The sequence below is a fragment of the Pinus tabuliformis genome, chromosome 4_2 (genome assembly GCF_031772625.1).
Source record: "Pinus tabuliformis cultivar Carrire ecotype Pingquan chromosome 4_2, CPIR1, whole genome shotgun sequence".
NCBI lineage: Eukaryota > Viridiplantae > Streptophyta > Pinopsida > Pinales > Pinaceae > Pinus > Pinus tabuliformis.
The window spans coordinates 374,443,804-374,455,327 of NC_142304.1; positions in this window are offsets into that span (position 1 = coordinate 374,443,804).

The following is an 11,524-nucleotide window of genomic DNA, read 5'->3' on the forward strand; positions in this document are numbered from 1 at the left end:
TTAATTAAAAATGTAATCGCTTTCAGTTAAACAAAAATAATATGGTTGTGTAACTACTAGCTCTTGGTTCGGTTTACTTGACAAGATTTCATTTGGACATTTTTGTCTTTTCCTCTTTAAGTTGAGAGAACAATTTCTGACCCTCTATTTATTAAGGTCAGACAACTAACAACCCTAACCGACCCATAACTTTTGACTAACACAACAATTAAAAGTAAAACAAAACAAAATCCTACCTCATGTCGTGATAAGTTAAACATAAAAGACAATCCAAATGCTAAATCAAATTTCCAACCTGGCAAAGACTTCACCTGGTCATGGTGCCCTAGCTGGATGCTCCTACATAAACACACTTGCTCCTTCATGAGAAGAGTGACCCTAAGTGACTGCAATGACTATGGCCTGTCTCTTCAAGGTAAACTCGAACTCTGGTTTCGTTCTTTTCTCTGGTCTTTACTTGCTCTGCCACATATTACTGATAAGCTCTGGTTAATGTATGTCGTTGCAGGTGTATTTGTCCTGGAGGGTTTTGGACTTCGGATCCTCGATGATAAGGCTAGACTCGATAGGGTCATTCCGTATTTTTCCTTGTCACTTGTGTTCTGTTGTCATAGGCTAGGGTTACAGTAATGTTGTTTCAATGATTTTGAGACCATCGACTGTATGTAGTGGTAGGTCGTTGGCTTGCACGGTTACTCTGGTGGCTAGTTGCTGTAGGGTTTGTTTTGCGGATAGGGTTTCTAGGCCCACATGCTATGATACCCTTCGAACCTTATATAGTGTTATTATATGGACTGTATGTATATTAAACGAGGTTTCGGAATTGTATATGTTCGAACGGAGATATCTCATGCTTATTTTATAAATGAAACAAGAGGGTTTACTCTTTAGGCATACTTGTATGATTTGTTTGACTTGCTGTTCATAAGTACTTACGTCTTATCTTTAATTTGATGCTCGAATTATGTAAACTCATCCATGATTCCTTTGCACTTGTAAGTTTGATAGATTCAGGGACTGTATGTCCTCATTTCTGTAACGTGTTCTTTAATTGTATCTGCAAACTTGTTTTGATTCGTAGCCTAGTTTGAATCAATGCAACTAGAAGCATATATGTATGTACATGCTTGTGGAACAAAACAAAGAATTTGACTTTCACTATTTTTGGAAATTTAACAGAATGACAGATAGATAGATAGTTACAGGATATTGGAAAAATGTCTGTGTGCTCAGAGATATTTTATTATCCTTTTTTTTTCACTCTCTCCAAAAAGTCAAACCTCTTACAATTGTGTTCTATTCTTTTTAAATGATTGTATGGAACTATTTTCTTCCAACTACTGTTGGTTACACATTTTTAGTTCCAAAACTGTTTATTTTCCTATGTTAGTGAGATGAAAATAAAGCTAATTACTAGCAACAATTTACCTAATTAATCCTCTACCTTCCTACATACTGTTCTTTATTAAATTAAAACAACATAAACAAAAACAACTACAATGTTCACTTAAAAAATTCCTCTTCAGTCCTCTTCAGAGACCAAACAGCCTTTCCTTTCATCATGATGACCCATTAGCTAGATGCTCCTGCATCAGGCTCCCGGGGTAAGAAAAAAATTCCTGGCTCTGTTCCATGAGCTCCTTCACAGAATAACCCACCTTCTGTATCTGTGCCACGTTGAGCCACAAACTGTCCTCGATTGGATGGTTCTTCCATTTGACAAGGTATCGCAGGTACTCCTTCCTATGAGTCGTCTTGGCTACCTATGTGTCGAGAATCTTCTCAATCTCATGGGGTTGAGTTGAAGGCATGTGCCTCATCCAAGAACTGTCTCCAACTTGGGTGTCCTGTTTTGGCCGTACCACACTGTCTTCCTCCAGGTTGGCAGTATATGGGAACAGGTCTGCCATGATGAAAATAGGTGATATGCCTACATCTGGTGGTAGCTGTATCTCATAAGCGTTTGCTGAGAATTTACGCAAAATCTTGCAGGGACTAATCTTCTTGAATTTTAGCTTATTATATGCACCCTTAGGAAACCGTTCCTTGCGTAAGTGTTTAAGGAATTCATCACCTACATTGAATTGGACTTCTCGGTGCTTTAGATCTACCTATTGTTTGTATTTTTGAATGTTTTCGTGCAACTTTGATTTCACCTGTTCATGTAGTTCACTCATTACTTCAGCAAAATCTTCCCCATCAACACTTCTCTTCTCCAACTTTTCGAGATCCCGCAATTCATGTAATCCGCGAGGATGCATGCCGTACATGATATGAAATAGACTGTGTCTGGTGTTGCAGTTCAGTGAATCATTATAAGTGAATTTTGCCTGAGTGAGCACATGATCCCATAACGGTGAATTTTCCCCAGTCAAGCTTCGTAACAAGTTTCCCAAACTCCTATTCACCACTTCTATTTTCCGATCAGTCTACGGATGATATGCAGAGATGAAGTTCAACTGTGTGTCCAACTTCTTCCACAGGGTGCCCCAAAAGTGTCCCGTGAATTTTACGTCCCTATCAGAAACAATAGATTTGGGTAGGCCATGTAATCTAATAATCTCCGTGAAAAATAGGTGAGCTACGTGAGTGGCATCACTAGTTTTTCAATAAGGGATGAAATGCACCATTTTCGAAAACCTGTTTACCACCAGCATCACTGAGTCATAACCTCGCTGTGTTCTAGGCAATCCTAAGACAAAGCCAATGCTGACTGAGTCCCATGGCCTACTTGGAACATGCAATGGTGTGTAAAGTCCGGTGTTTTGGCTATGCCTCTTCGCCAGTTGGTAGACTGTACACCTATTCACATATCGTTGTACATCCCTTCGCATTCTTGGCCAATAATAGAAGTGTCCAAGCTGCTCCGAAGTTTTGTCTATGCTGAAATGTCCGGTTATACCTCCGCTATGCTTCTCCCGTATAATATTTTCCCTCATCGAACAGTCAGGAATACATAATTATCCTCCTCTAAACAGTAGTTCCTCCTGCAAGTTGTAGTCCAACCATGGACTTTTGTTCCTCAGCACAGGATTTTGACAGGCTTCATAGGCCTCTTTGAAATCCATGTCGGTTTGGTACAAATATTTCAAATGCTAGAAACCCAACACTTGTATTGTACTTTCCTGTAAGAGCAAGGCTCTTCTGCTCAATGCATCCGCCGCCTTGTTGGCCTGCCCACTGATGTGTTTCAACACAAAAGTGAAACTCTGCAAATACTCTAGCCATTTGGCATGCTTGTGGTTCAATTTATGCTATTGCATTACATATTTTAGCGTCGAATTATCAGAAAATAACACAAATTCACTCCCCAATAGGTAGTGTCTCCAATGCTTTAGAGCTTGGATGACAACATAAAATTATTTGTCATATGAGGAATACTTCTACATGCTTTCGTTCAATTTCTCGCTGAAAAATGCAACAGTTTTGTCTTCTTGGCTGAGTACAGCACCAATAGCTGTGCCACTTGCATCACATCGAACCTGGAAAAGCTTATTAAAATCTGGTAACCTTAGAATTGGCCTTTCTGTAATTTTTCTCTTTAGGAGCTGAAAGCTGTCCTTTGCTACCTTGGTCTAACAAAAACATTGACTGGCCTTTTTTATAGTGTCCAGCATGAGCGCGCAGATTTCACTAAAGTTTCTTATAAATTTGCGATAAAAACTCGCTAGCCCATGAAAACTATGTACCTCAAATAAGCTTTTCGGAGATGGCCAATTAATGATTGCCACAATCTTTTATGGGTCCATCTTTAACTCATTTTCTGCAATTACAAAACCTATATAAATGAGTTCCCTTTGTAGGAAGGTACATTTTTTCAAATTTATCAGCAGTTTATTCTGCTGCAATTTCTCCAGCACTCTTCGAACATGTTGAAGGTGCTCCTCTTTAGTCTTGCTGAAAATTAATATGTCATCAAGGTACACTATCACAAACTTGCCGATGAACTCTTTCAATATTTCGTCCATAAACCTCATAAAAGTATTAGGGCGTTACTCAAACCGAACGGCATGACCAGCCACTTGTATAGCCCTTCATTAGTCTTGAAGGTTGTCTTCCACTCATCTCCTTCCCTGATACGGATCTGATGATAGCCACTCTTCAGATGAATCTTCGTCAAGTAGGCTACCCCACTTAGGCAGTCCATTATATCGTCCATCCTTGGTAGGGGAAACTTGTATCTAATGGTGATTTTGTTGATGGCCGGTGAATCCATGCACATCCGCCATTCTCCTCCTTTATTGGGAGCGAGAACTATTGGTACTGCACAAGGGCTCAAGCTTTCCCTTATCAGCCCTTTATCTAGCAACTCCCACACCTGTTTCCTGATCTCTTCATTATCTTTGGGGCTCATCCGATATGTTGCGTTATTTGGTAAGCTTGCTCCGGGTATGAAGTTGATATGATGACTGGTGCTTCTTTCAGAGGCAACTTGTCCAACAAGTCATCAACTACAATGTCTCTAAATTCCTGCAACATCTATTGAATTTCTGCAGGAAAATCAAACATTTCTATGTGCAACACCACTGTCTTTGCCCTCCTCACAATACCATAATTCACTTCAGTTTACTTGATCCATTTCACAAAGCATTTTCCACCTAGTAACAATTCTTTCGTCTCGCTTGCTTCTGTTGTCTACTCTTCCTTGATGGGTACAAGCGTATGCTTGATTCCATCTTTAACAAACTTGTAGCAGTTCATTTTCCCATCGTGTACCACCTTCCGATCATACTGCCATGGTCTTCCCAGTAGTATGTGGCACACGTCCATTGGCATAATATCAGAGATAACTTTGTCTTTGTACTTGCCAATGTGAAATTCAACCTCACACTGTTCATCAACTAATAGCTGGTGGCCTTTCTGTAGCCACGATACCTTGTAAGGGGTGGGGTGCTTAAGCCGCTGCAAACCCAACTTATCCACCATCTCAGTGGCAACCAAATTATCTATACTCCCGTTGTCAATGATCAATTTACAACACTTTCTGCGTGATTTGCAAACTATCCGAAATAGTGCTTTCCATTGGGTCCATGCAGTTGTTTCCTTGGTTAGCTTCAGCAATACTTTGTTTAGAACTAAGGCCTCCCCTATTTCCACTATGTTTTCTGCTTCTTCGGCCGGTGCCTCAACTTCCTCAGACTATACAACAAACGTTCCCCTCTGACCAGCTTGCTCTGCTTTAGGGCATTCAAAAGATCTGTGCCCCCACTTGTGGCACCTGTAGCACTGGTAATTAGCTCCTCTACCTCGGCCATTCCCTCTTCCTTGCTGATATGGCCTACCACATCTAGTGCAGTCTCCTTTCTCTGCTGTTCCTAAAGCCTTGGAGCTACTACCCTCTTCGTTATTATTGGCAGTTCGTCCTTTGCCATAGGACTGTTCTCGTGCTCTGTTAGTTCCCCGTCCTCTCCTAGCATTTTGTTTTCTAGTAATCTTTTCTTCAGCCTTCACAGCACTCTGATAGGCTTCTTCTATATCTCTCGAGGAAAGAATACAGATTTCATCTAGTATTTCCAGTCTCAAACCACTTACGTATCTTGCTGTCTTCTCCGGAGTGTCATCGGTATGACCAGCTCTCAAGCTCACCGGGTAGAATTGTTCTGTATACTCCCTTACCATCATCCCTTTTTGTCTTAAGTTCTACACTTGTCGGTAAAGTGCAACCTCGTAATCCTTAGGTAGAAATCTGCCTTTTAGCTTGGCCACCATACTTGACCATTTCTTTATCGGTAGCTTTTTCATCCTCCTTCTCTCTACTTGGACACTATCCCACCACAGGGCTGCGTGTCCCTTCAATTTGGTTGTAGCAAACCTCACTCTCTGGTCCTCGCTGATCTCTTCACTTTCAAAATACTTGTCCAACTCGCTTATCTAGTCCAACAGAACTTCTATGGACAGGCTTCCATTGTAGTTAGGAATCTCCAGTTTGGGCTTGCTGCTGGCCAAAAGAACAGACCTCAACAACCTCATCTCTGGCCCTTCCTCATCTAATCCATCTGTTGTAACTGTGGCTTCTTCCTCGTTGTCATCTCCTGTTTCCTAATCCCTTCTCCTTCCTGCCTCCACTGCCTCTAAACGAGCAGTAAGGATCCTTAATTCTTCCCTCAGTCCTTCGTCTGCTGTTCTGCGCACACCTCTCCCATGTCCTCATCTTCCAACTTCCATATCCTGACTCTTTCAACTTCCTACTCTGATACCACTTGATGGGTCTAGCCCAACCTTGTCACACTTACCAATGCTAATAATATGATTGTGAATGAATTTAATGATGAGTGGTTGGATTACATATGATATGTTTTATTTGACGGTTGATTGAAATGATTTAATAATTGGTTTGGGGTCCGCCCTTATGGTTTGTACCTGCACTAACAATTGATGGGAAAGTGTCCACTCCTTGGAATTGTCACCTCCGCTTTGGTAAGAGAGTCTCAAACCCTATCTCCGGTCATTTTGCATGCACACTGTTTGAGTTTTGAGAGCTCTGTATTATGGTTACACTGCACGGTTGTCCCTGTGTAAATTTATGCTATTTATGGTACCCTGGCTCGGCTCTTGACCTAGGAACTTGTCGGCTTCTCCATCTAGTACAAACCCTTGTTTTGAACCTGGTTATTCTGTTGTTGTTGCTCTGTTTGCACTTAATCTTTCTATCGGGTTATGAATCTTTAGTTTTCTAGTTGGACTCTAAGATTCCTTTGTGTACAACGTCAATGTTGGTTATTTGCTGGGTTGTGCGACTCCTTTTGGTCTTGAATCCTTCTATGCGAATGTTGTTGAGTCTTTGGTTATATTCCTCGATTTCGTGAACAGGATGCGGTCGGAGGGTCTTGGTTTCAGCTTCTTCAGCAAATGCAAAGGTAAGTTTTCTGTTCTATGCTATCAGTCTTTCCCTCTCTTCACACTGTTAAACTAACACACTTGCTCCTTCATGAGCAGAGTGACCCTAGGTGACTGCAATGACTGCGGCCTGTCTCTGCAAGGTAAACTTGAACCCTGGTTTCGTTCTTTTCTCTGGTCTTTACTTGCTCTGCCACATATTACTCATAAGCTCCGGTTAATGTATGTCGTTGCAGGTGTATTTGTCCTGGAGGGTTTTGGACTTCGGCTCCTCGATGCTCTCGCTAGACCCGGTAGGGTCGTTCCCTATTTTTCCTTGTCACTTGTGTTCTGTTGTCATAGGCTAGGGTTACAATAATGTCGTTTCAATGATTTTGAGACTGTCGACTGTATGTAGTCGTAGGCCGTTGGCTTCCACGGTTACTCTGGTGGCTAGTTGCTGTACGGTTTTTTTTGTGGATAGGGTTTCTAGGCCCACATGCTATGATACCCTTCGAACCTTGTATAGTGTTATTATATGGACTGTATGTATATTTAAACGAGGTTTTGGAACTGTATATGTTCGAACAGAGATTTCTCATGCTTATTTTATAAATGAAACAAGAGGGTTTACTCTTCAGGCATACCTGTATGATTTGTTTGACTTGCTATTCAGAAGTACTTGCATCTTATCTTTACTTTGATGCTCGAATTATGTAAACTCATCCAGGATTCCTCTGCGCTTGTAAGTTTGATAGATTCAGGGACTGTATGCCCTCATTTCTGCAACGTGTTCTTTAATTGTATCTGCAAACTCGTTTAGATTCGTAGGCCTGTTTGAATCAATGCAACTAGAAACATATATGTATGTACATGCTTGTGGAACAAAACAGAGAATAGACTTTCACTATTTCTGGAAATTTAACAGAATGATAGATAGATAGACAGTTACAGGATATTGGAAAAATGTCTGTGTGCTCAGAGATATTTTATTAGCTTTTTTTTTCACTCTCTCTCCAAAAAGTCGAACCTCTTACAATTGTGTTTTGTTCTTTTTAAATGATTGTATGGAACTGTTTTCTTCCAACTACTGTTGGTTACACTCTGTTGGTTACACATTTTTTAGTTCCAAAAATGTTTATTGTCCTATGTTATTGACATGAAAATAAAACTAATTACTTGCAACAATTTACCTAATTAATCCTCTACCTTCCTACATACTGTTCTTTATTAAATTAAAACAACATAAACAAAAAAACAACTACAGTGTTCACTTAACAAATTCCTCTTCACTCCTCTTCAGAGACCAAAGAGCCTTTCCTTCCGTCATGATGACCCGTTATCTAGATGCTCGTGCATCATTCTCACTTATTGGTTTGAAAAGAGTCCACAAATAATTGATAATGTGATTTACGCCCAAACCCATATCATATATTTGGATTCATTATTCATAAAATAATACACCATTATCTTCTCTAATTTTGGAATCATTTGAATAACTATTGTAATACTCGTCACAAGGGTCTTTTTTGCTATCCATAGATCTAAATACTTGACCTGTGCTTTAAGTCGTGTACCATATAAATGACAACGATTACTCTAGTCCGGGCTAGCTCTAATCCTTAGAGACCCAGCCATCCTTGGCATAAATATGATTCATATCGAAAGGCAAGATCATTTCAGTGTTTATTGTCGTCGACTTGAGGTTTAATAATGTGTGTTCACTCACTATTAAGTTATAAATTTACTCACGCCACTTCAATCATTCGTATTATGGGTTTTTTTTTATATGTCTTGGATTATCCTACCACCAAATACACAGCCATGTCAATTCAAACACATGCAACACAGCCATGTCATTTCAAACACATGCAAGTATGAAAGGTGGTGCATACAGTAGTTCCTTCGTGGTATTGGTGTTACCTTTCATTTTTAACGATCAATATTCAATCGTTGATTAGCTAGGTGGGGGTTAGCGTAACAACCCTACCCCAGTCTCGCCAGTAGCTCTCAATGTTCCCGAAACTTCTTCGAGAAAAGTCACTCTGCAAGTCCTATAGTTCTCCTGCAAACCCTTGGAGTTCGATGAAGATTGAGCACATTGGGAGCGGTGAGACTCTAGATTCATTAATGAGCTTCTTCTACAGTACAAGGTGCTCAATATACTCTCTCTAGTAAACTTTTTGGTTTTCCTTCAGAAAATTATCTTCAAGCTGACACTGTGTCATTTTGTCGTTTATCGGTGAGTTTCTCTCTGGTCATTGTGAAAGGAGGATTTTAATTCTCGTGCTAATATTGGGTTGGCAGGAAAGCTACTCTATTCACTTGAGGGTTTAACATTCGGCACTACAATTTGAGTCACAACTTCAGGGTTCTGTCCGACTACTTCGAGGACTATTATAGTTAGTCAGCGTGGTAAGATAATTCATACAAGTCTTTTTTTGAAAGAAAACCGCTCATTCCGGCGATGACTCCTCCTCGTAGTGTTCAATCGTAAGTTTTTCTCACTATATTTTCCACTTGTATTAGGAACACAGGTGTGGATGGGGACCGTTCTTTTCCATTCTTCATAGGTATAGAAAGATAAATTTTCACACATTTTTTTTTCATTTTTCACAAGAGGGTCCAACTCCGGGAACAAGTTCTTATACACCTTATTTTTATTGGATAATAGGTTGTGACTTTACATCCTCGTGAAATCATGCAGAGTGCTATAATAATTATTAAACCCTAGCTTATTTAGGGTTAGGCCTCGTCCCAACCTCATCTCTACTTTAGGCTGCTAGGAAATTACAAGGTTGTTCTTTAAAACAATAGGCTGTAGGCCTCCTTTATATTTAATTTACTCACATGAGGCAGTTATTTTTTCATGTTGAAAATGAGTTACTAGAAAGTTTGATTCTTCTTGAAAGTTCTTGAATGTTTTTATTTGGTTTATAAGGCTATTCATGCCATGTCGTAATGGAATGTGATTCTTGAGTTCAACCCTGTATGCTCACATAAAAAACATAATATAAGTGTTAGACAATAAAACATGCATCTTCAGATGTGTATTATTTTAAACGTTTCTTCCCCTCCTGGTCTTTTGAATATATATTTATATATAGGCATGCAATTAGTTTCTAAGAATTTCTAGTCTAGCACAAATATATACTTTCTTATAAAAGAATATTTTACACCTCTTTTTTTTTCTTCTTATTATACGAGTTTGTTGTTCACCAAATATTATGTCCTGAAGACAGTTTCTCTTGAGTTTTGACTTCCAAATAGAAACACTACTAGTTCACTAATTTTTATGCGAGTTCTGATTAAGTAGGAATACACACATTCGGTGTTACTTCCCATACATATTTAAAAAACATTTAATTGACTAGAGGCTAGTGGGCTTTAAAAGAAAATATAATGGACTAGAGGATAGTGGGCTTCTTGTAATGGTAAACCAATTTTAATTTCTCTAAGTCCTAAGCCTCAGGTTTGAGACTGAAAGAGTTTTGATTTCTAGCTTATATAATTATTTATGTGTGTTTATAAGAACAATTACGCTTTTTTTAATTTTACATTATTTTTACCAAACCATATTAAAATAACTTTAAAATATTAAGTATTCCTACCTTGACCCCTAAAGACATTCACATTTAAATTTATACACTATTTAATTTTTGTAACAATCACAATTACTTTGTATAATGACTTCATTCCCTATGAATATTAATACTTTCTTTTCCTTGCAAAATTTGTATATAATTTTTTTGTAAAACACACTCTTGGTCTTTATAAAAGCATTCATTAATATTCTTATTTCCTTGCATAAGAGGTGTGTACCATATATATTCTATAGAAGACACCATTAGTCTATATAGAAACCTTCAATCATTTGAATGAAAATATTCTCATTTACTCCTACATTTCCAAAATTAACCTACACTTATGGGAATATGCTAAAAGCTTCCACGTTCTCCCTATCCTCTAACTTTGAGGGAAAATAAGTATGAAGGAGTTAATTATGGCTTTGCACCCCTTGAACTCTTAGCAACCTCATGCTATATTCTTTGGGTTCTACCCTTCTTTCTTTCCCACTAGTATTCTCTTTTTGAGGAAGTGTCTTTATCTCCCATAGTCTTTTTTCACATATCCCATAGTGTGGAATTTATCTATCTCCCATAGTCTTTTTTCATATATTCTACACTATGGAATTTATCTCTAGCCATATATAAAAAAATATCATGTGTTCTATAATTTGTGTTTATTTTCTCTCCTTTAAAAGTCTTAGAAAAAGAGATACAAAGAGAATTTTTTATTTTTATTTTTGCCTCTCTAAGTTTAACCAACTTCAACTATTTTTTTCATGATAATTAATGATTAATCTCTCATATTAGTCTTTAACTTTTTTTTAAAAAATAACATATTTAAATTAATTCTTAATTTTATTATTACAAAATAATATTTACATTAGCATATGTATTATATTAGTCTTTAACTTTTCTTTAAAAAATAACATATTTAAATTAATTCTTAATTTTATTATTACATACTAATATTTACATTACCATATGTATTAAGTGTTTTTTTTAAACAATAATCAAATAAAACAAGTCATATTATAATCTTCTAAAAAATATTACAATGAATTCGAAAATATTACAAATGAATTATATATTTAATATAAAATGAAATATCTAACTAAAAAAATCATAAATATAATATGTCT